Source organism: Acinonyx jubatus, chromosome A1 (assembly GCF_027475565.1).
Source record: "Acinonyx jubatus isolate Ajub_Pintada_27869175 chromosome A1, VMU_Ajub_asm_v1.0, whole genome shotgun sequence".
Classification (NCBI taxonomy): Eukaryota; Metazoa; Chordata; class Mammalia; order Carnivora; family Felidae; genus Acinonyx; species Acinonyx jubatus.
This window is the reverse complement of record NC_069380.1, coordinates 76,777,810-76,802,500: the sequence shown is the minus strand read 5'-3', so window position 1 is coordinate 76,802,500 and position 24,691 is coordinate 76,777,810. Positions and strand designations below refer to the sequence as shown.

The window sequence follows — 24,691 nt, the reverse complement described above, 5'->3', positions numbered from 1 at the left end:
CTCATTATGAGTAGAAAGTTTTATTTAAATGTCTGGTGATCGATGAACAGTGTTAGCTAATTTAACACACCTTACGTAATTAGCTTTAATTATCAGGATCCTCTACAGAAGGGCTAAATGGCAAATGCTAGATGCTATGAGCTCCTTCATAGAGTGTATTATATTCAGCCTCTTCCTGTTGAATATAATAATGGATATAATACTTGCTGATTGACAAAGGAGAAGCCAATGCAAGTTTCTTAAGAAATGGTCAATGTAATTAATCAAGAGCGCCAGTGCCAGTAGAAGTGTCTCTGTCCGTGGTGCTGAAATGAGATTTGCCCCAGAGCTCTGTTGAAGATGAATATACTGCAGTGACCTTTTAGTAGGGAAGAAATGATGACAGAATCTCAATAAGCCTTTATGTTTCATCCCAGGGGTAATCTCTTAAACAGCACAAGAAAATACTATTGCTTTTCAGAAGAAAAAAATACATCACAGTCTCTTCCTTTCTCTTGAGTACTCCCCCAAGTCCACTCAGGAACAGAACTGTCCCTCTTCTGCCTCACTTGCTTTGTATTGGGGAAGTGTAATCAAGGGCAGTATGGATCAAAGGCTTTTGTGATACTTTGACTAGAGAACTGGGCAAAGGGATACCTGTTTAAAATGAACATAGTTCAAGGGCTGTATTTTACTTTGGATTGATTAATTGTGCTTTTGACAATTAAGCTAAACTCAAACTAAACTTGCTTTGTCAACATTCTTTAAAAGACTAGAAATAGGGCTTCTTTTCAGATAGTAATACTGAGTTTACAACATTAATCTGGAATGCTACTTCACTAGATAAATGGATCTTAAACTTTCTGTTTTTCTTAAACATACCACTATAACTCATGCCTGGGGATCAAACTTACTCTTAATGGCAGAAGTTAATGAATGACTAGCATATTTATTGCATAGTTATTTATTTTGACAAGATATGTTGCCTCAGAATTGTAAAGATAAGGACACTCATGTGTCTGCTAATTACACTGCTAATAAAAAGGTTGCAAAGATTTCACTGTAGTTATGTTCAAAAGTGGTAGCTTGTAATAATATAATTTTGTTTGCTTCCCTGAATGCAAACTTTTATAGAAATTTCTAGTAATCCCAATTTGCATAGGACAGTATTTAAAACATAGTCTGTATTGTCAATAGACGGCAACATATTTTCAGATAAACATGTCAAATAGATTTTTGTTCAAATACCCAGATTTTAAATATATGTAAATGTTTATCTTCTCCTTGACCTGACATAAATCTCAACTTTATAACTATGTTATCATTCATCGCTATCAAGTATAGTGTAGGTTAAACTAACTTGTGATGTTGTAAACTACTTCTGTATTGTGTATCTGTATAAAATAGTCATCATTAACTGCATACACAAAAGCATATTATACAAATACCAGTTCCTTTTCTTCACATGGAAAAGTAAATACAGACAATTGAATTTCTTATCTCCACCACACAGAATTTGTTACCCAGGATGTCTTGGAGCTATTTCTTGGTTGTGTGATTTCAGTTGATTTGTCAATCTGACATATTTATTCCACAGTAACTGTTTTCAAAAATTACAGTTTCAAATTTAAGGTGTCAGTGTTTTTGGTTGATAACTCACAAATCAATTGCTTAGTTTTTTAGTTTAATGTATGATTTGTTTATGATTCTGCAAAGGCCACAAACATATCCAAATACAAATTATGTTATATGGCTTCAAATGCTACTTGCACACATTTGTAGGATGTGTGTGTTATTTCTAAACATACTTATTTCAAACTTATAATTATGAAATGAGGACTATCATAAGGGCCTTGCTCAGAATATACATTCTATGTGAAATTTTCCATATTTTAAGGTAGCCACAAAGTCCTAGGCTACATTAAAAGTAAATGCATTATATTTCTGGGATTGATAATGTATTCATGAAAAAATCCAGTTTTGATAGTTTATAAATATATTTACAGAGTTATAGACATAAAATACTTAATGATATTAGGTATACAAACTATTGTAATTCATATTTTAGGATAAACATACTAAATTTATTGTACTGATATATAATCAAATGATCAATGCAGTTATTTCTAGCTTTTAAAAGTTAGGACATATATTAATTACCTTCTAGTTTTATATTCTAGTCACCCCCCCCCCCATTTAGAAAACTGCCAATAGCATGTAGGTGTAAAATTAAACTAGATTAAATTTAATTTCTATTTAACTTTTTAAAAAGGCTTTTTGATCCATTATGTTGAAAAAAAAAAAACCTTACTATTAATCTAATACAATAATAAGGTCTTGAGTCCAAAGTAATTGGAGATCAAATACAGCTTGGATTTACTTTAGCAAACCTTTGTATTTCAACATATAATAGAAATCATTTGTATCCAAGAAAATTTCTTACTATTCTGAGAAATAGCTGGTTTAATTTTTTTAAAGAAAATATACACATTTATCTAGGAAGTAATTTATGAAAAAATAAAGAATAAAAATTATTGCATGTGTCATTTACATTATAACATTCAAGCTGCTATATTACATAAAGCAGCAAAAATTATATGACAGTGATTTACAGTGTTTTTCAAAATAGTGTTTTTTGATATGTTTAATAAGAATCGAACAGATATTTGAAAAATTTTAAGCTAGGTGATATTATTAAAAATATAATGTTCTAAGATATAAAATTACGTATGTACATGATTAACATACTTGATTTTTTTTTACTTAAATGAAGATTTTCCCTTAAATATGCCATTCTTTAGCTTGTAAGCACTCTTGAAAATCTATATTATAAAAATTATAAAAATGTATATATTATAAAAATTAATGTTATAAAATGTGTAAAAATTGTATACATATATTATATATGTATATAAATATACTCAGGGAATACAAAATTCTGTGTGAACAGGTGAGTTTTTGTTACTGCTAGCTTTATTTACTTACTATACCTTAAGACAGATGGTCAGCGAAAGCAGGTTTGAGGTTAGATTCTAACACAAATCATTACATCATCTGTATTTTAGTTCTGTCGGCACAAGTCTAATCTTTATACTCTCAAGAATATATGCATTCTCATATTTTTAGTTTTATAGTCTCATATTAAAGCAGATTCTATTGCCTATTTTTATTTAACAGACATTGACCAAAGAGATGCTCTGCCAGTGTTAGGCATATGTAACAATTCTGATAACTGAAGCTTTCTGTAATATTTGCAGGAACCACTTACAAACAGTAACCAATTTGATAACGTAGAATTTGGGTTACATAATTTGCAGTTTGAAAAAAAAGGCATTTCTTAAGTTCTTATTTATTTTGGTGTCATGCACTATAAATTCTTAAGAAATAATATTTTTAAAGAAAATCAAATATCTTACAATTCTTTCTACTAAAATATTATTTTGCTGTTGATTAAGTGCAATTGTGGGTATTATGACACTGTTCGGAAGTGTGGAATGAATCTGCAAATACGACTTTTTATATTCTACCACTTAATTATTTTCATTTGAAAAATCAAATAGTCTAACCATGCAGATGATCACTTTAACCATTAATAAGGTAATTTATAAGATGAACACCATGATCATAATCATTTTTATGATCCAGATTTTTTATTTATTATGTTTTTGTTCTGTATGCAACTACTGATTTATGATCTGTGTTTTATTTTTATAGGGAAACACCCCAAAATTTATCTTAATATTAGATGCCTGTTTTATAGACTATCTTAATATTAGATGCTTGTTTTATAGACTAAAGAACAAATATTTTTACTTTGAGCTTGTAACTGGGTCAGATTAGTAGCTATATAGGGCATATCCACAAAGTTTCAATAATTGCTGTTATACATTGGTTAATCACTGTAATTAGATGAAGTTGGTGTCTGCATATGCAAGGTGAATTAAGTGTGAAGGAAAGGAGATCAAAGAATTCTTTCAGCCCAGTGCTCCTCCACATACATATCACAATACATTAAGATATCTTTTCTTGCTAAGTTGATTATGCAAGAACAAATATACACATAACTATTTCAAACAAGAGAACATTTGGTTTGAATTATCTGACCTGTTGCTTTAATTTCCATTCCTAATTTCCTGTTTAAATCTTTATCTTCTATATCAACCTCACATGAACTCAGCACCAAACATTTTGTCATTTGTTTTATTTATATTGATATATACTGCGGAGATGGTTCTTCAATATCAGTGAACATTTAGGCTGGATCATGGCCCTTGGGGTCACGCTGGAATGTCCCGGGGATCTGTGAAGAAGATCTTAGTGCCAAAGAGATTCTGATTTCATTGGTCTGGCTTTTGTCATGGGCTTGGCATTTCTAGTTTTCCCGGTGACTCTCATGTGATGAGAATGGAGCTCAGATATTTTTGAAAAGTGGGAGAGGTAACAGGACATAGCCAGAGTGCAGGGGAGCAAATATGTAGCAACTAGATTGAGGGAATAGATGAAAAACGATCCGGCTGGGTGAAAAGGGAAAGAGACATGCCCAGAGAGAACGTGGAGAGAAGGAGTTGGATGCAGAGAAGACCAGAGATTTGAATGTTTGAGGATGGGCCCATTGGCTATGGCAATTCTTTCTTTTAGGGAGAACTGGGTCACCATACTAGTGTTCAATAATGGGCTGATCACATGAGCACAGAACTCAATGATTATCTTCCTGAGACTGATCAGCTATTTGATTAGAGGAGCCCCAGTCTCATTACTTTTGTCTGTAATTTTAGCCTATGTAAATGGCTAAAGTTCAGACTTTTTAAAAAGTACATGGTTGGTTGTGAGAGAAAACATTTTGGCTTTTCATAGCATTAAATAATTAATTTTGTCAATCCTAGGAAATTATAATTCTTTTTCACTTCTATTGTAATGATAAGCCATGGTTTTTTTGTTTGTTTTTGTTTTTTTAACTTATTTCTATATTACTGTAGTAACTACTTGACATTCATAAGCAGTCACGGATTACAACAGCTTAATTTAGGAATTAGTTTTAAGAGGATCTTATTGTTCTGTTTGGAAATGATTGTAATATGAATCATTTCATTTTTAACATTTTAGATTATGAGATGCTGTGAAACATTAAATTTCAGTTTTATCTCATAGGAATTAAATGTAATTACAATCCAAATAATGGAATTTCTTTAATGAAATGTAAATTTACTCTGATTCTTTACAACTGGAAACAAGAGATAGTTAACATTTGTCTTTCTTTAGTAATAAATAATTCCCAATTTGCAGTATGTGTTGTGTTGGACTACATGAAAATATTTAATCCTTGGTTGTTTAAAGTGTGAAAAGGTAATGATTAATCCCCACCACCCCTCGGTAGTCTGTTTCTACATTCAATCATCTATAGACAAAATGTCGTCTCAGCTACCAGAGACGGTAAAAAAAAAAAAAAAAAAAAAAGTTTTATAAACATGGAAGTTTACTGTCTGTCTCAACGCTGTTACTGATTTTAGCAGTGGCAGTAGCATGTCCACACATAAAACATGATGGGTAAATGCAAGTCAGTTCTATGGAAATGCCTGGGAATTAGGTGTGTCAGCTGCTTCACTCCGTACAAGAGGGAAAACGGGCTTTAGTCAAAACTGTGTCTCCACCCTCCAGTTTTCTTACCTTCCTCTCATGGCCCCTGGAAGCCGAATGTTCCGGCCTTGCGTCCCATGGGAAACGCAAAGTTAAGGGGTCTTTCTTTGTATCCCTACCGCCATCAAAAGTGATCAGTCTCTTTCTCACTGAACTATCACTGGCTTAGTTTATTTGAAAAAAAAATTGAACTCAGGTGTAAATGGATGATCATGACAACGGATTAGCTATTGCAGAAAATGACTTGAATCACTCGTAAGTTTAAGTGCTGGAGCAAACTTCAACAGTAGCTGTTTAATAAGCTTTAGAGCTCATCAGGAGTCAGAAACTTGTCTAATCCATTTAATCTTTGCATCATCTCTATATGAGGTAATTTTATCCCAGATTTTACAGATGAGTAAAGTGAGGACATAGAGTTGACTATTCCAAGGTCAAACAGCCGGGCAGTTTTAAAGATCAAGTTTGGGGCGCCTGGGTGGCTCAGTCGGTTAAGCGTCTGACTTCGGCTCAGGTCATGATCTCACAGCTCATGAGTTCGACCCCGTGTTGGGCTCTGTGCTGACAGCTCGGAGCCTGGAATCTGCTTCGGACTCTGTGTCTCCCTCTCTCTCTCTCCCCACTCCTGTGCTCATGCTCTGTCTCTCTCTGTCTCAAAGCTAAATAAACATTAAAAAAAATAAAGATCAAGTTCACTTTGTCACTTTAATGTATTTTCTTTTATTATGAGCATTACAAACATAACCAAGGAGTGAAAAGATCAGCATAATAAGTCCACATATACCTCCACGTCGATTTAACAACTGTTAAAAATCTTGCTGTAGGAAATAGCTCTAGGGAGATGTTCATGCTCAGTTGTGAAGGACCATATATCCCATGCTAAGGTCTTTGAGTTTTATTGTCTGTATGATAAAATATCAGGCAGGAATTTTAATCAAGAAGGATTCTTTTGGGATGCTTTGTTTTTCTCAAAAATTAGCTTTGGCAACAATGTGATAATAGGCAGGAACAGGGTGAAGTAATGCCAGAGAGATCTGTTCAGAATCTGCAGTATTCCTTAGGGGTAATATGATGGCTATAAGTCAGTATTCTTCATCAGAACTTTCTTAAAAAAATTTTTTTTAACGTTTATTCATTTTTTGATAGAGACAGAGCGTGAGTTGGGGAGGGGCCGAAAGAGGAGGAGACACAGAATCTGAAGCAGGCAGCTTCTGAACTGACAGCACAGAGCCAGACGCAGGGCTCGAACTCACGGACCATGAAATCATGACCTGAGCTGAAGTCAGACGCTTAACCAACTGAGCCACCCAGGAGGCCCTTTCATCAGAACTTTCTATGGCAAAATAAATGTCTTATACTCCACCCTGTCCAATATGGTAGCCCCTAGCTGTATGTGGCTACTAAGCAGTTGAAATGTGGCTAGGGTGAATGAAGTTCTGGATTTCAAATTTTATTTAAACTTAAATTAGTCTGCATTTAAATAGCCTCAGTGTCTAGTGGCTACCATGTTGGGCAGAATAACTACAGTGACTATGAAAGTGGAGAAGAAAGGCAAGATTCAGGAGCCTTTTCTCGTTTCAAACTTACCGACTGTAGAGGAAAGATGTGATTCAAAATTTATAAAAAGTAAGATTATGGATGTTGATACCTTCTGTTAATTAATTAATCAATTAACTGATGTTTATTTATTTATTTATTTAGAGAATGTGAGCAGGGGAGGGGCAGAGGGAAGGAGGGAGAGAGAGAGAATCCCAGGCAGGCTCTGTGCTGTCAGGGCAGAGCTTGACGTGGGTCTTGACCCCACAAACCTTGAGATCATGACCTGAGCCGTAATCAAGAGTCAGATGCCTAACTCACTGAGCCACCCAGGAACCCTGGTGTTGATACCATTTGAAGGGATAAGAGATACAGAGGGAAGAATGGGTTGGAATTGAGATTGTTGAAAGAAACAAGGACTTCATTTTTATAGATAATGATAGCAGGAGATACCCAGTAGATCGCACACCATGTGATAGGAAGTTTGGTGGTGAAGTTCACACTCTACAAATGCGTTTGATTTGGGAAGCTATGGACAGAGATTAGATGACTTAGCGAAAAATTATATGGATAGAAAGCCAAAGATGAATCCTGAGGAAGAACAACATCTGAGGGTTTGAGCTGAAAAGGGACCAGACAAGGAAGGAGACAGAGAAGAATGAGGAATAAGAGTGAAGATGTGAGGGAGAAGGATGAATGTGCAAGAGAGAGGAGGGAGAGGGAGAAGCAGAGGAAGAGGGGACGGAGAAAGAATCATGAGAATGTGCTAATCTGAAAGGTATAGGGAAGGATTTTAAGAAAGGTGCAGAATCAGTCAGGAGTGTCTTACCTTGCGGATAGGACACATAGGATGAGCCCAGGACTAGGTCACTGGATTTGGCAATTATTTTCCTTATTGATTATGAGAGTAGTTTTGATAGATTGGTAGGGAGAGATATCAAATTGTGATGGACTAAGGAATAAATTGGAGCTGAGATAAAGGCTCGTCTGAACTACTCTTCCTTAAGAGAGAAAAGAGGAGGAGAACGGGGTAGGTGGAAAGATGTGGAATTTAAAGAAATAAATATTTTATGATGCAATAAACTTTAGAATATTCATAACTTTTGATCTAGGACCCAGATAGGTGTACGAGACAGAGAGTACCAGACTCACAAAAATATGAGCGATGGCACCAGATCCCAAAGAAGAGGTGATAGGCTCCCATCTATTCTTAGCCTTGGGGAGGAGGAGAGGTTGTATCTGTGTGCATTCTGCTGTACATCTCAGATCCCTTGTTTTGTTTATGTTTTGAACAAGAACAAAACTTTAATTTCAGAATGTCAGAAAACAAACACATTTGTCATCTTGAATATGCTTAAATGTAGTAGGAAATTCCTTTTCAAATAATATAAAATAACTACTGATTGTAAATATCAACAATTACATACTATGAGTTACTGTACACATTTTCTTTAGGAATGTGTTGCCCTGGGGTTTAATTGTGTATTTAGGGAATCCGCTGAATTGAATGAGGCCATTTCTTTATAGGATTTCTTTAAAAAATTATTGAATTAGAAATAGAAATTAATTTTAAACTGAAGAGAGAATACAGTATAATGGTTAAAAGAACAAATGAGGATAGTCTGGGTTCAGCTCTTTAGATTCACCATTTATTAGTTACATGTTATCACCCAAGTTACTTAAAATAGGGATTTTAGTATCTCTCTCTATAAGATGGTAACAGGGAAGAAATCAAAAGACTCCCATGCATATAAATATACCCAACCTAGGACTTGATGATGCCCAAGAAATGGTGACAAGTTATTAAAAGCCATGGGGGAAAAAGCTATGAGAAAATCAGTAAAATTAACATAGTCTTCTCTTGAGATCTCACAGACATTTTTCTGGTAAACAACACTGATTTACCAGAGTTTTATAAGCAGACTTTTCATCTTGCATGATAACATTCTCAGCTTTATTACATCTACATTCCTTCTGCTTCTCTAGAAAGGTGAATAAATTATTGAACAATCCTACAATAAAACAGAAAACAAAAGTTCATCTGGAGCGAAAATATTCCATTCTTAAAGCTCGAGTTTTGCTCTATTTTAGGTGAAAAATGAACATGTGTTGGGTTTTAGACTGAGTGGATTCTCTTAGATTAGTCCAGGGGGATTTGAGCCCTTTTGTGCACGAATTGTTTTGAGAGGACAAGTGGGAAACCACTGTGATGATCTAACATCTCCTGGGACCCTATTGGTTAAAACAAAATTCTGGGGGAAACTTCTGTATTAAGTAGTTTGTGAGGCATCGTAAAGTGTTGCCTTCAAAATCCATTTTAAAAAATGGGGCTCTTTGCTCTGCTTTCTAGATACTTGGGTTTCTGTTTGTTTTTTGCGTCCCTGTAATTTTTTGCTCTGACCCACATTTACCCATTTAGCCATACTTAGTATTTTTATTAATTGGGAGACGGAGTTGGGTAAAAGATTGCCTCGATACTGAACTAGAGCTCGCATAAAAGGCAAACATGGCAAGTGCCAAGATATAGAAACTGAATGGGGAGAATAAAAGACGGGCTGTGCATCATGAGTGGGAACATGATTGCCCTGAGAAAGAGAAGACACAGAGAGGCCCAGCAAGGTTCTTTAACTAGATAAAAATCATCATATGGAAGGGGAGACTTGTTATCCAGTACTTTGCATGGCTCTAGGCTCTGTATATGGGTGTTTTGTGCAGGAATATCTTTACTCTCTATAAGAAAGAGTGTTCTATTAAAGGGTACAATGGAAACAGTTGCCTAAGGAAATGAGAGCACATTGCTACAGAAGATGTGCAAATGGGATGGGAGCGATCTGCGATCTGCTGTGACCCTATGGGGGGCATCTTGCCCTCCTGTTGCTGGTTGACCAGACGATTTTAAATATTCCAAACAACAGCCTTTGGCATAAAATGAAGGACCCAGAAGAGATAACTTTGCGCAGTGAGATTGTACTTAGTGTCAATCCCTGTCAGAGAAAAATGATCTTACACAGAAAATATAACTATTTTCTTAGCCTAGCACCTTGCTCATAATAATAATACTTTGCAAAATAAAAGTCTTGACAATATCAACTTTAAATTATTTATTTTTTGGTTCCTATTCATATTGTTATCAGTCTGAATAACTTTTAAAAAGAACAAATCAACTACATATGCTTATCCTGAGGATGTATAGGAATGGAGTTAGACTAATCTATAAGGAAATTTTTTTTTTTTTTTTTTGGTTATTGCGGAGTTGCAAAAACATTTATCTTCTGTTATCTTCTGATCACAAACACATCAATCACTGTTACTAACTCTCAAGCAGGACTCATAAACATGGTCAGACTGGGAAGGAAAAGGTGAATAATGACCTTTCTCTATTTGTTTTGTGGCACTTCTTTTCAGGCATTCACTCACCCCCCATATCCAGTTCTTTGGGGATATTATCACCAGGAACAAAACTACCGTGTAAAATTGCACACTGCTATCGAATTGTACCCATTTATTATGTTTTTACCACAAACAAGCCCAATGCTGATAACTCTAACATTCATATCTTGTTTATTCCCTACAACAGTCCAATATCATGGGCAAAACTAGCTTTATCAGCAAATGGGGTGACAGTGACTGAGGTTTAGAGCAGTTAAGGAATGCGCTCAAGTTCTCACAGGTGAGTGTGGCGTAGCCAGAATTCAAACCCAGTAGTATGTGGTGCTTAATATCAGAGACTTAACTTAGTTACTATATCACACTGTCACAAATTGTTGCTCATGTCTAGTTGTTTTGTTTTGTTTTGTTTTGTTTTTGTTTTCGCTTTTAGGGCGGAGAATGTGGGTGGAAAGCAGCTAGACTAGATGGAAAATAAAGTTCTTTTGCACATAAAAAGAAACACAAGACACTTCATCTAGATTTCTTGTTGCTGCAGCAGCTTGGTGTGGGGAACAAACAGGGCCTAAAAGATGAGTCAAGGTTCAGATTGCTGTTCCACCGGGTCCTATGAGCTAGGGGTGCTGCTATGCAGTTTGAAGCGTCACTGAGAGGAGGAGCAGGGCAGGTGGATAATAAAATGTAGCTGGCGAGTTTTCCTCTCAGCTCAAGCCACCCTGGAAGGAGATAATGGCTCTGTACTGCCAGGCTGAATAACACCCCTCTTCCTACTGTGTAGACACTGAGCTGGTAGGAAACATTGACAGGTTTGTCCTTCTAATCTAGTAATCAGCTTCTAATCAAAGCTGTCCTTCTAGTTCAGATCAACTGCCTGATAGAGATCTTGAGCTTAGTTTCCATAAAGCCCTGTGATATATTTAACCTTGGGAATCACAGTGACCCTAGATAAGCTGGGATCATTTGTCTGAAGAGAAACAACTGTTTTTAGAAAGGTCCTCTGAATCTTAAACCCTTAAAAACAGGATATCTCCTTCCCCGTAGTGACAACTGGGCTGGCTGCTAGGAGCCATTAGGCAAGAAGCTCTGTCTGGGGCACCTGTGCTTTCTGAGGCCGTGGCCTCAGCCCAAGTCCAAGGGAAGTCCTGGGGAAAAAGGAGGACACGCAAATGCAAATGACCTTGCTGTCATTGGAGCTGTGAGTCTCCCCATGGATCTGCTCTATGGAGGGCTGGCAGATTATGACAAGTTTCAGATATGTTCTGTGTGTCTCATGAAGTGTCTCAAAAGTATATTGAAATTTTGAGTCACTTAGGAGAAATGAGTCCTTTTGTATCATTTCAGTTTGGAATTTTTAAACTTCAGTTTTATTCAGTGTGTCTGCAGATTCCAGTAAAGAAGAGGGCGTTCGAGTCTCAGTAAGCAAAATCCTTGTGGGCATAGTTGGATTTCAATGATGAATATGGATTATTTGTTTTTTTCAACTCTTATACTTGTTACCTGCTCAACCGTGGACTTGAATTCCCCTTTCAATTTTTTGCTTTTTTTTTTAAGATTATTAAAATAATTAATTAAATCTTTAGGTATTTAGATATGTATATTTTTTGTTCTTAGGACTTAATGGATAAAATGGGCCAATCATGTATAATAGACTGTTTTACCTCCCAGGAGTCCAAAAGGCTATCTATCTATCTATCTATCTATCTATCTATCTATCTATCTATTGTTTTTTGGCAAAAATAAGCATACTGTAAGAGTACCCAAACATTTTGTTCGTTGATTTATTTAGCCTTTGACCAATAATTTTCTCAAATCCAGATACTTCAAAATATGAGGAAGGTTTACAAAATCCGTTGATATTTATAAGTCCCAAATCTTTAATCTTAACATCTCGTATGCAATATTAAGAACTCAAACCTTTTCATAATAAAAGTCTAAAATGTTTCCTTAAAGCTATGGTGATTAATTTTTGATGTTCCTCAATAATTTCATAAAAGGTAGAGATTTTTAAAAGGTCCAAATTGCGAGAGTCATTGTTAACTTTGATGAAGGGACTCATCTTTGCCTGTCACGTGGTCCAGATGCGCAGCCCCACAGATGTGCTAGCTGGAGAGTAAACTGTCCTTTACTTCCCATGCTCCAGTGTCGATGCTGTAAGCTTTTCCTTGCTTCTATTTTGCTGTATCCACATATGAAAAGAAAAATAAGACCAATACATAACCACAGTTAAGACAAATAACATATTCCCAAAGACTTGAAATGGTGTTTTGGTAATCAACATTTTTGATTCACTGTCTTTGTCAGAAACATGGTGCATCACCGCTGAGGAAATGATGTTCACTTCTCCAATATTACCTGTTAATTGGATGGATGTTTACTTTTCCCACAGTATCCACTTTAAACAGAGAAGTGTGAAAGCTAAGCAGTGCAAATTTGCATTTCTTTAATGACGTGATTATATTAATAATACTAAAACAATATAGCTAAAGGCACTATGCAGCACTCAACAATTTCCTTTTTTTCCCCCCGAGTCAAGACTAAGGTAGATGAATTGTAGAAAAGGTGACTCGTGATAGATACGATTTAGGGGAAAAAACATATCTTCATCCAAATATATTAATTTATATTTAAAAAATGTTTGTTTTCAGAGAGAGAACACAAGATTGGGGGGTGTGTGTGTGTGGGGGAGAGAGAGAGAGAGAGAGAGAGAGAGAGAGAGAGAGAGAGAGAAAGAAAGAAAGAAGAGAAGAGAAGAGAATCCCAAACAGGCTCAGTGCTGACAGTGCAGAGCCCAACTTGGGGCTCGATCTTGCGAACTGTGAGATCGTGACCTGAGCCTAGATCAAGAGTTGGATGCTATACTAATTTATCTTAATGGCCCGACATTTGAAATACACAGGACCAGATGAAGTAGCTGAGTTCATGGAGCCACTAGATCAAGGAAAACATGTCATGGTATCTGAGAGTTCCCATTTTCTACCCCTGACCAATTACCACAGTATACGTTTGCCTGTGTAGTGCCGTGTCCATTCTGGGCAATTTTGAACTTATTCTTAGCCTAAATTTTTAAAAACACCATGATAATATCTGATGCATTTCATGTCACTTGTTAAGGAGAGTCTCTCAAGGGGTAGTCTAACCAAGTTCCTGTGACTTCTCCGATTAATGGCTCAGGGCTCTAGAAGTGCCCGTTCTTGTTGCGGAATGAGTAGGTACATCAGAGGGGCCAAATAAAGGTCCGCACAGCAGAGAATGCATGCATTTTCTCAGAATGATCACAGAGATTATTTGCAGAGGATATGGTAATTGTCACCAGATGCGTTAAAGGGTGCTGCATAAGGAACATTTTAATAATTTAATTTGTAATCATTGCCTCTGGGAATGCATTTTGTCATGAAATCTTTGTGTACTAAATAGGAAAAATTTGTGTAGGGACAAATGAATATTGCTTTCTAAAAAGGGATCTTTAGCGCAAACTGTTGTCGGATGGTCTGAGCACTATTATTATATGGCAGCAGTAATTTAGACACTGAGATAAAAGATATCCCACAGTGCACCTAGTTAAAAAAAGAATAAATAATCAGAAATGTCATCCTGTGTGACTCATAAATGGACATGCAAAAAAAGTAAATTTATATATAAACAGGATGATTATTAAAATAAGGAAAGGAGGGAATGTGAGAGAACACCCAGGAGAATACTGGCTTTTCTTTCTCGAGATGCACATAATTAAGAACAAGATTAAAGGCATGTAAATATCTTAATCCAGAAGCTGCAGTGCTCATAATGTGCTACTGAGAAAAACAATCTTGGTAACAAGTTTTCTTTTTCGTATGGTCCCATTTTCAACCTGTAAGTGGAAATTAGATTTTACCCAGAGCCTTGACATTAGGACCACGCTACAGCCGCCTTATGAAAATGTCATGGTTTTTTTCTTGAAATACAGCAGGCTATAAGTCAGATAATTATAAAATACCAATTTTATAAAATATGGTGTTTGATATCTTTGTTACTGAACAACAGAGCTTTTTATACGGGAACTATAAACAGAGTATTTTATTTGTACATGCTTCTTTATGGGTAATTATGGGTTTGAAAAATCATAAACAGCAGTGTAATTACTCCATAGCTTGCACTGGGGATGCGTGTTTCCTTAATCTGGCCACTTAAAGAGAGAAATAACTATTCATCTCTGAACCTTTCCAGAGAAGCAATTTTTAAATCCAGTGTTGTTTCCCAAATTTAGGAGACTTAAGAAAAGTATGTCACTGTTTGGTGCTGCTGATTAGTTTATGAATTTTAAGGAACTGGAAAGACACTGTATCTTGATCATACTGTGCACCAAAATCAGGAAAAGATTGAAAGAGAAAATATCCCACTTCGTAGAAAAAAGCAAGAGAGATTGTTTAACAGCCTAATAGAAACTTTTTCATTAATCCAACCAGAAAATAAAAGCTATAGATGTTGTTTTTCTTTTTTGCGAGATCCTATTCAGATACCTAACCAGGATGTTCAGAGCGGCAAAATTATTATATTACCTGAGAAATCACCCAGACAGTTCGAATAGTTCCCGAAATTCAAATTACTCGTAGGCAGATGTTTTAAAATAGCACTTTCCAAACATTGCTCTGATTATTTCACCTTATGAAATAAGCTCGAGTGTTAGAAATAAAACATGGAAGAAGTTGAACCCCTAGTGGCCATTCGTGGGCTTTCGGTGGCAATCTATTACTCACATAGAAACAAACACAAATCAGTACTGTGACTGCTTTTGTCGTCTGATTTGAAGAAAGTTTGACATCAATCGGTAACCCAAGTAAAGGGCAAATAATTGATATAAAGCAATTGATATAAATACTTACTTTGTAAGTATAAATGATTTAACTAAATGTTGCTTTTTAATTTTATTTCATGGATAGGCAGCAGAGTTATGCCCAAAGCCGGAGGGCAGTTCTATTCTTTGTTAAGATCATAATAATTGACAATTATTATGCACCTGGGGTTGGTGCCAGACCAATTTATGTAATTCTTTGAGGTAGGTCTGATAATTGTTTTCATTTTGTAGATGAGGAAGCAAAGGCCTACGGCAGAAGACCCGTAACTAAAGTTTATTCTAACAATGGTTTTCTGCTTGTTTTCTGTCACACTGCTATGGTACAGAAGCAGTCCTGATTTTCAGATATTACAGATTATTGAAAAGGAAGAAAAGCAGGTATCACTTGTTGCTTGAGGACAGTTTCCAGCAACATGTGGATGGTTTACATGATAAATCTATAAAATGAATTCTGTACGTATATACTCGCCCATTTGTTTCTCCCGTTAGATTTTGAGAGTGCTCCTAAAGCTAGGAGTTATGTCTTATTCCTTTTTTTTTTGTCTAATCACTTGTAAAGAAGAGAGAAAAGAAGAAAAAGGAGGTTGTGATGGTTACGAAACAGCTGTAGATTCTTCAGTACCCCTCCATCTAAGGGTTCGTGCATGCCCACTCTTTGGGTCCAGGCATGCTTGTGACTGTTTTGTACAAAAGACTGGGGCATATGTGATGTTCTGTGACTTTCGTGGTAGCTGATAAATGGCCATGCATTTTGAGCCCTGTCTGCTGAGACACGTGTTCTTGAAAGTGTGAGCTGGCATTGAAGACGTTCACATAACCCAAGACCACCCAACTGTAAGGATGCCCAGGACACATAGAGAGGCCAGGGTAAGCTTTCTTAGTCTCAGTTGAACCCAGATTTTGACTTGTCCTAGCCCAGGTCCAGGCACATGGGTAAAGCCTCCAAATGAGTCAATGCAAGCCCTTTAAGTCACCCTGAGCCCTTCAAATCTTCTCAAAGCACCAGATTCTTTAGAGGAAAGAAAAGTTACCCTACCCCTTTGATGTAGTTTAACTTTTCGAATCCACAGAATCTTAGACCGTAGTACAGTGGTTGTTTTAAACTACATTTTCGGTGGTTTGTTAGCAATAAACTAAGCGGTGTTCAGTACTTGTTGAATGATCCTTCATTGTGTGAGAGGGTCCACTGAGTAAAACCAATGAAAATTGAAGAAAGAAACCCCAAACCACCTATATGGCCTCATGTACATTTTTATTGAATTCTTTCCCTCTCTGGTTGGTAATGCTGCTGAGTAGTTTCTTGAAGCTCTTACTGTGACATTTTTCCCTGCCAGTTCATTTAATTAATTTAGCAGCAGATATTCATACATTGACTCTTGTGCCCAATTCATCATGTGAGGAATTAGGAGATGTATGATAGGGAACGATGCCCATGAGCGGGTTGTGTACAATATAACCAAAAAGATACCGTTTGAGGCTGCACATAGGAACAGCGCCATGGAGAGATATAGCAAGATCCTCTGGGACGTCCAGCTAGACCAGTTTCTTACTTCTATCACTGGGTTTTACTAGTGTTCCACTGTGTATCCATAATGTGGCAAATAAAGTGGAAATTAATGTAGGGGTTCAGTTTTTGAAACAGGCAATTTTAAAGGCTGCCTTATTTGGAATATTCTGTTGCAATCCTCGTATTTTAATATTTTAAAATTAAGAAACCATAATGAATGCATCCTCTTGAAATTAAATCATTTATTGTCATTTATAACAAGTGGGTGATTTCATGAGATTCTGTTAACAACCGAGTTTCAGGGCACCTCGGTGTCTCAGTTGGTTAAGCATCCAGTTTCAGCCGAGGTCATGATCTTATAGTTGATGAGTTTGAGCCCCACATCAGGCTCTGTGCTGACTGCTCAGATTCTGCTGAGCCTGAGCCTGCTTCAGATTCTGTCTCTATCTCTCTCTGTCTCTCTCCCACTCATGCTCTCTCTCTCTCTCTCTCTCTCTCAAATATAAATACACATTTAAAACAAAAACAACAACTGAGTTTCTACTATTCTTTAGGAGAAAGTAGTTGCATTTTCATGTACCTGTTACACTATTACAGTATCTTTGCTCCTGCACTTGAGCCATAACTTTGGAATATTGTAAACAGCATTTGTACATTCAATTTACCTGAAATATTTTGGGAAGCATTGAAGGCTAATATTCATAGGAATCACAAAAGAAAACTGGGTCTGGTATAATCAGTAGCAAGTGGCATCATCCAACCATTAGGTAGAATATGAAGAGGTGAACCATTATCACAAAAGCACCAACTAGTTTCCTGAATGACTTACTAGACTTTTTATTCAAGAGTAGTTTCCAGTTTTCATGGGTTATTCCAAAAATGAGATAATGTATTAGATTTCTTTTTTAAAAAAAATTTAACGTTTATTTATTTTTGAGAGAGAGAGAGCGTGAGAGACAGAGCATGAGTGGGGGAAGGGCAGAGGGAGAGGGATACACAGAATCTGAAGCAGCTTCCAGGCTCTGAGCTGTCAGCACAGAGCCCGATGCGGGGCTCGAACTCATGAACTGTGAGATCATGACCTGTGCCGAGGTCGAACGCTTAGCCGTCTGAACCACCCAGGTGCCCCTGGATTAGATTTCTTTTTAAAGTGTAGATAGAAGTAAAGCAGATTTCCTTCCCTTTCTATTTTTTGGAACAGCTTGAGAGGGATAGGTATTATCTCTGCTTTAAATGGCTGGTAGAATTCCCCTGGGAAGCCATCTGGTCCTGGACTCTTATTTGTTGGGAGATTTTTGATAACTAATTCAATTTATTCACTGGTTATGGGTCTGTTCAAATTTTCTATTTCTTCCTGTTTGAGTTTTGGAAGTGTGTGGGTGCTTAGGAATTTGTCCATTTCTTCCAGGTTGTCCAGTTTGTTGGCATATAATTTTTCATAGTGTTCCCTGATAATTGCTTGTATTTCTGAGGGATTGGTTGTAAGAATTCCATTTTCATTCATGATTTTATATATTTGGGCCCTCTCCCTTTTCTTTTTGAGAGACCTTGCTAGAGGTTTATCAATTTTGTTTATTTTTTCAAAAAAACAACTCTTCGTTTCATTGATCTGCTCTACTGTTTTTTTAGATTCTGTATTGATTATTTCTGCTCTGATCTTTATTATTTCTCTTCTTCTGCTGGCTGTGTGGTGTCTTTGCTGTTCTGTTTCTAGTTCCTTTAGGTGTGCTGTTAGATTTTGTATTTGGGATTTTTCTTATTTCTTGAGATAGGCCTGGATTGCAATGTGTTTTCCTCTCAGGACTGCCTTTGCTGCATCCCAAAGTGTTTATTTAGACTGTTGTATTTTCATTTTCATTTGTTTCTGTATATATTAAAATTTCTTCTCTAATTGCCTGGTTGACCCACTCATTCTTTAGTAGGATGTTCTTTAAACTCCATGCTTTTGGAGGTTTTCCAGACTTTTTCCTGTGGTTGATTTCAAGTTTCATAGCATTGTGATCTGGAAGTGTGCATGGTATGATCTCAATTCTTTTATATTCATGAAGGGCTGTTTTGTGACCCAGTATGTGTACAATCTTGGAGAATGTTCCATGTGCACTTGAGAAGAAAGTATATTTTGTCGCTTTGGGATGCAGAGTTCTAAATATATCTGTCAAGTCCATCTGATCCAATATATCATTCAGGGCCCTTGTTTCTTTATTTATTCTCTGTCTAGGTGTTCTGGGAATTTACCCAAGGGATACAGGAGTGCTGATACATAGGGGCACTTGTACCCCAATGTTTATAGCAGCACTTTCAACAATAGCCAATTTATGGAAAGAGCCTAAATGTCCATCAGCTGACGAATGGATAAAGAAATTGTGGTTTATATACACAATGGAATACTACTTGGCAGTGAGAAAGAATGAAATCTGGCCATTTGTAGCAACGTGGATGGAAGTGGAGAGTGTTATGCTAAGTGAAAGAAGTCAGGCAGAGAAAGACAGATACCATATGTTTTCACGCTTATGTGGATCCTGAGAAACTCAACAGAAGACCAGGGGGGAGGGAAAGGGGGAAAAAGAGAGTTACAGAGAGGGAAGGAGGCAAACCATAAGAGACTTTTAAATGCTGAGAACAAACTGAGGGTTGATGGGGGGTAGGGGGTGGGGAAAGTAGGTGATGGGCATTGAGGAGGGCACCTGTTGGGATGAGCACCGGGTGTTGTATGGAAACCAATTTGACAATAAGTTTCATATAAAAAAAAGAAGTAAACAAGATTGAGTTTATTTTTCTTTCTTCGCAAGAAGAAAAAAAAAGTAGATAACTAATAGCTTGTATTAGTTACCTATTGCCATGTAACAAATTATCACAAACTTAGAGATTTAAAACTCTGCATGTTTCTTATCTCACAATATCTGTGGGTCAGAAGTCTGGACATGACTTAGATATGTCCTCAGCAAGGACACATCAAGGTGTGGGCCAGGCTGGGGTCTCATCTGAGACTCTACTAGAAAAGGATCAGATAAAGCCCACGTGGTTGTTCGTAGACTATGTGCCTTTCAGACTGTGCACCGGAGGACCTCAGGTACCTGCTGCCCATTGGCTGGATGCTGCCCATGGTTCTCTGGCATGTGACCCTCTGTAGACAGCTCACAACTTGTCAACTTGCTTTTTTCAAAGCCACAAGGGGAAAGGAGTCTCAGCAAGACAGATGTTACTGTTGGATGTAATGTCATCACAAAATGACATCCTTCTTTGCTCTATTCTGTTTGTTGGAAGTACATGCAGTGGGGGCTCCGCAAGAACATAAAGACCATAACAGGAAATCATGGGGCCACCTTAGAGACCATTTGCACGTCCATTACTTTTAAAGGTCCCTCAAACACATTATTCTTTAGATAGTCAAAGACAGTGTCACATATTATTTCATCATCTCGGACAAGATAAATGTATGTTTTTATTTTATGTTGCTACTAAATCAAGAAATATTTGATAAATGTTTAACTGTAAATGGAGGAAACCATCAGCATTGTGAAATATAAGTACGTCTTACTCTAGGAACATAGGTAAGTAGAAGATTTATTAGGCATGATCCTGCATAGGGAAAATGGTATTTTGACTAAAGAAATTGAAAATAGGCATTTTTCAGCCTTCTTATTTTTTCTAAAATTGTTTCTGTGTGAAGCTAGATTCTAAATTTGCCTTGAAATATTTCCTTGAAATTTAAGGTATTTGCTATAATTATGGAATAACAAATATCACATAATTGCTTTAGAAGAATACAGTCTGTTTCCTAAAATACATTTTAGTGTAAATTGGTGGATCTTTAGAACCTGTGGTTTCTAAGTGGTGACTTACAATTCTCACAAAAAGATTGACTCATTCAGTCCAATCCAGCAATCACATATGCCTATTTATTCATCCTTATAAATCCCATTTGTCTGGAATGCTGCCCATAATACTAAGTTCAGATTAAAGGTTTCAGCAGTGGGATTTGAAATAAACATGAAGGCACTTTAGGGCAACTGCTTTTATGAACAGAGGCCTGGAAACTCTCTCCCTTCAACTCTCTGACTGTATTAGAAGAATTATTTCTTTTTACCAATTGTGGAGTGCCAGATATTTTTCTGGGGGCTGCATTTTTGTCTTTAGTCCTTGATCTTCATTAAGGTGGTTACTTAGCTCAGTGAAAATGGAAAACACAGTTTGGAGATAATGTTCTAATTTCTGGTTCTGATTTTATTGAGGACCTGGTATGTGTTTGCACGGAGGAGTCAACGAAAGTGGTTTGTTGGGCAGACAGGATAAGAGTCAAGTTTACTACTGCCCTGCGTACCTCAAGTGCCATCTGTTCTTTGACATCAGAGAGCTCTGTTCCACAGCTTGCACTGGATCTTCTGGTGGTTTAAGGAAGTTGGAATGGATTACTGCAGTACCTCATTACCATATTAAAAATGAGTTCAAGCATATGCCACCCAATAGAATCATCTCAGTATTTAAGGAGAAAACAGAATTAGCAGAATTTGTCTGGACTTGGGTCAGGCCAAAGTGATAAAAGGGTGTGAAGTTAAGGATCAAAAAATACATATTTCTGGGTTTTCCCTGGCCATAAATGGAACTGTCCTCTGAACGTTCTGAACGTGACTATTAAGCTCTGTATATATTCTCTTTTTCTCGTGTATAATTACTGACTCAGAGTTAATGTGCTCTGTAGAATTACTTCCAGGACTGCATTATTCATCCTTACACTACGCTTGGTGCTGTTCACTAAACATTCGTTGAAGAGATATTATTCATTTGAAGAAAATCTAGTTTTAATTTCATAAATGTAAAAAAAAAAAGTTGGGTAACAAAATCTGTGACTCCCAGGAATTCTCATGCTTGTGCTACACGCTTGAGGAAATTAGGCACAACTCACTTCCGGTCTTTTTCTGTGTGGTTTTTAGGTGAAGTCGTGCTGGATCACCATGTCAAAATCTTGTTGGGATTAGAGAAAAAGAAGTTAAACAAACCCATCTCTTTATTTCAAAGTACATTCATTCCATTGTCAAACTATCAGTAGTGGTTGGATTTCCTCAAATCAAAGCATGATTCATATAATGACTGTGTTATGATTTGCTTTATTAAAGGGCTGAAGGTATTTTAATGGCTTATGACGAACGAAGAAATGATGAAGTATGAAGAACTTGTCTGAGTGAGAACTGTTGAATATTGAATTTAGTTGTAGTTATTGTTGAATGCTCCTTTAATAAGATTGAATCCAGAGGCAAGACATTCTGTTCCTTAAAACCCCACTGAAGTATATTTTAAGAATGACCTACATAATAATGAATTTTCAAATTCTTATTAACATCCTGAAAAAAAAAAAAAAGAAAGAACTCCTCTGGCATTAATGACTTGGCTTTCCAGCTTAAATTCATGCTTGTTATCATGTTTTATTCCAGTCATTTCATAAGAATATGTTGCAAAGTTACTGATATCCTAGATGTAAAAGAAAAAAAATCTATATTTTATTTATAGCTGTTTATAACTTGCTACTCAACAGACTGCACTTTTCTCCAGTGATAAATATTAGAGGAGGGAATGTTAAATTCTTCTTTTTTTTTAATGTTTATTTATTTTGAAAAAGAGAGAAAGAGGGAGTGGGACAGGGACAGAGAGAGAGAGGGAGAGAGAGCATCCCAGGCAGGCTCTGAGCTGTCAGCACAGAGCCCGACGTGGGGCTCGAACTCGGAACTGTGAGATCATGACCTGAGCTGAAGTCGGACGCTGGGCTGACTGAGCCACCCAGATGCCCCATGGTTATTCTAATGAACAGTTTTTAGAACCCTACAAAAAAGAAGTTCCTTTAGAAATTTCCTAAGAAGAGAGTGAGTATGAAGGTCCATTTTTTACTAGTTCACATCAGGTTTAATTATGCAGAAAGTAAAGACCATGCATGTTTTGGTCCTTCACATGTGGAGCCTGGGTCCTGAGCTTCTGCACTTCCAAGTTTCCAAGGTCATTGCCATGATACGAGTACATGGCACGGGCCATATTCTGTGCTGCAGGTGTGTGGGATTTGAGACGATACTACGAATGAGAAGGCTTACCTCCTCCCCTTCTTTGTTTTAGCAGACCCTTGACACTTATGATTGTCCATTACCTGTAGGTTTCATTTAGACTACCACTGAGGTTCAGTTTTGAATTGCACACTAGGAGAGTAAGTCATTCCTTAGTTGAAGAAATATGTACTGATACCCTGCTATGTGCTAGGCGCCTCTTAGGTGCTGGATAACAAGGCAAATAAGACTCAGATGAGCAAATAGGTAATTGTAGTGTGGTGTGATAACTGCTACTTTAGGAATGTCTGGGTTCTACGTAAGGCTTTGGAAAGCCTGCTCAGAGGAAGGGTGTGTAGGTGATGTGTAGGTGAAGCCTGACGCCAGCAAGGGGGTATGTGGGACAGGGCAGAGAGAAGCATCCCAGAAGATTCCCTGCTGCCCAGAGTGGGTTCCACAGATCAACAACACAGACCTGACTGGGGAGCTTGTTAGAAACAGAGTCATGGGCCCCACCCCAGACCTCGTGCATTCCGAATCTGAATCTGCATTTTAACAAGATCCTCCCTTAACTCAGTCAAGGGAACCCTGGCTGTGGGGAGAGAGCAGAGACATTCAGTAGACTCCAAGAAATTTATTTCACCGGAGGAGAATGCTGAGCAGTACCTTGAAGCTGGTACCTTGCGGGCCAGTTGGTGAAAGAGATTATTCTTGAGTTTCTTTGTCAGTTTATCACAGAGTGTACATTCTTTGTATTATTTTTAATTAACTGATAAAAATGTCTGGAAATGCTAGGTACAAAGTCCATTGTTTGCTGGGACAATGACATAGTTGTCATAACCCTATAGTTACCGAGTTTGGTCTTCTCTGGTTTCAAGTGCTTTACTACAGTCTCTGTACTTAGTCCTTCAGGGAATAGTCTCTGCTTGAAAAACTTTTCATTATTATGCCAGCCACAGAGAATATTACTTATGCCAACCTACTCCAAGAAAGGCATTTCTCTTAAAGACCCTCACTCACACTTCATGTGGGCATTCATTCCCAGTGATGGAGGTGATGCTTTGACTCTTCCAAACAGATACTTCCTCTTTAATTTCGGCTTTCAAACAAAATAGGCGGGGATCTCAGAAACGGAAGAGTTGTCATGGAAAAGCACAAAACAGACATAGTCTAAGTTCAGCCATACTTCTCGGTTGCCTACAGCAAAGAGAGTTACTTGCTTTAAGATATACGTACTGTCTGTTTCACAAATCTACTGTATATGCCATATATCCATCCGGTATGTTTGCATCGTAATTGAGATACTCAAGGATACTATTTTTTCATTAGACACATTAGACAGTTTGTCTAATTAATGCATCGCCTATAAAAAGTGAATAAAATGAAGAGGATAGAAACTTGCACATAATAATGAAGAAAGTAAATCTCATATGCTGTAAGGTCCATAGTTAAGAAATTTTGGGGCGCCTGGGTGGCTCAGTCGGTTAAGTATCTGACTTCAGCTCAGTTCATGATCTCACAGCTTGTGAGTTCAAGCCCCACATCAGGTTCTGTGCTGACAGCTCAGAGCCTGGAGCCTGCTTCAGATTCTGTGACTCCCTCTCTCTGCCTCTCTGCTGCTCACACTCTGTCTCTCTCTCAAAAATAAATGAATATTACAAAAAGGTTACTGAGTTTTGGAGTGCCTGGGTGGCTCAGTCGGTTAAGCATCTGATTCTTGATTTCAGCTCAGGTCCTAATCTCACGGTTGTGAGATCAAGCCTCAAGGCAGGCTCCACGCTTAGCATGGAGCCT

General features: G+C 37.2%; 1 protein-coding gene across 2 annotated transcripts in view; it reads left to right on the top strand.

Annotated features, from left to right (window-relative positions):
* NALF1 (NALCN channel auxiliary factor 1) overlaps positions 1-24,691 on the top strand; it is a 623,416-nt gene that overhangs the window by 2,176 nt on the left and 596,549 nt on the right. The window lies entirely within an intron of this gene.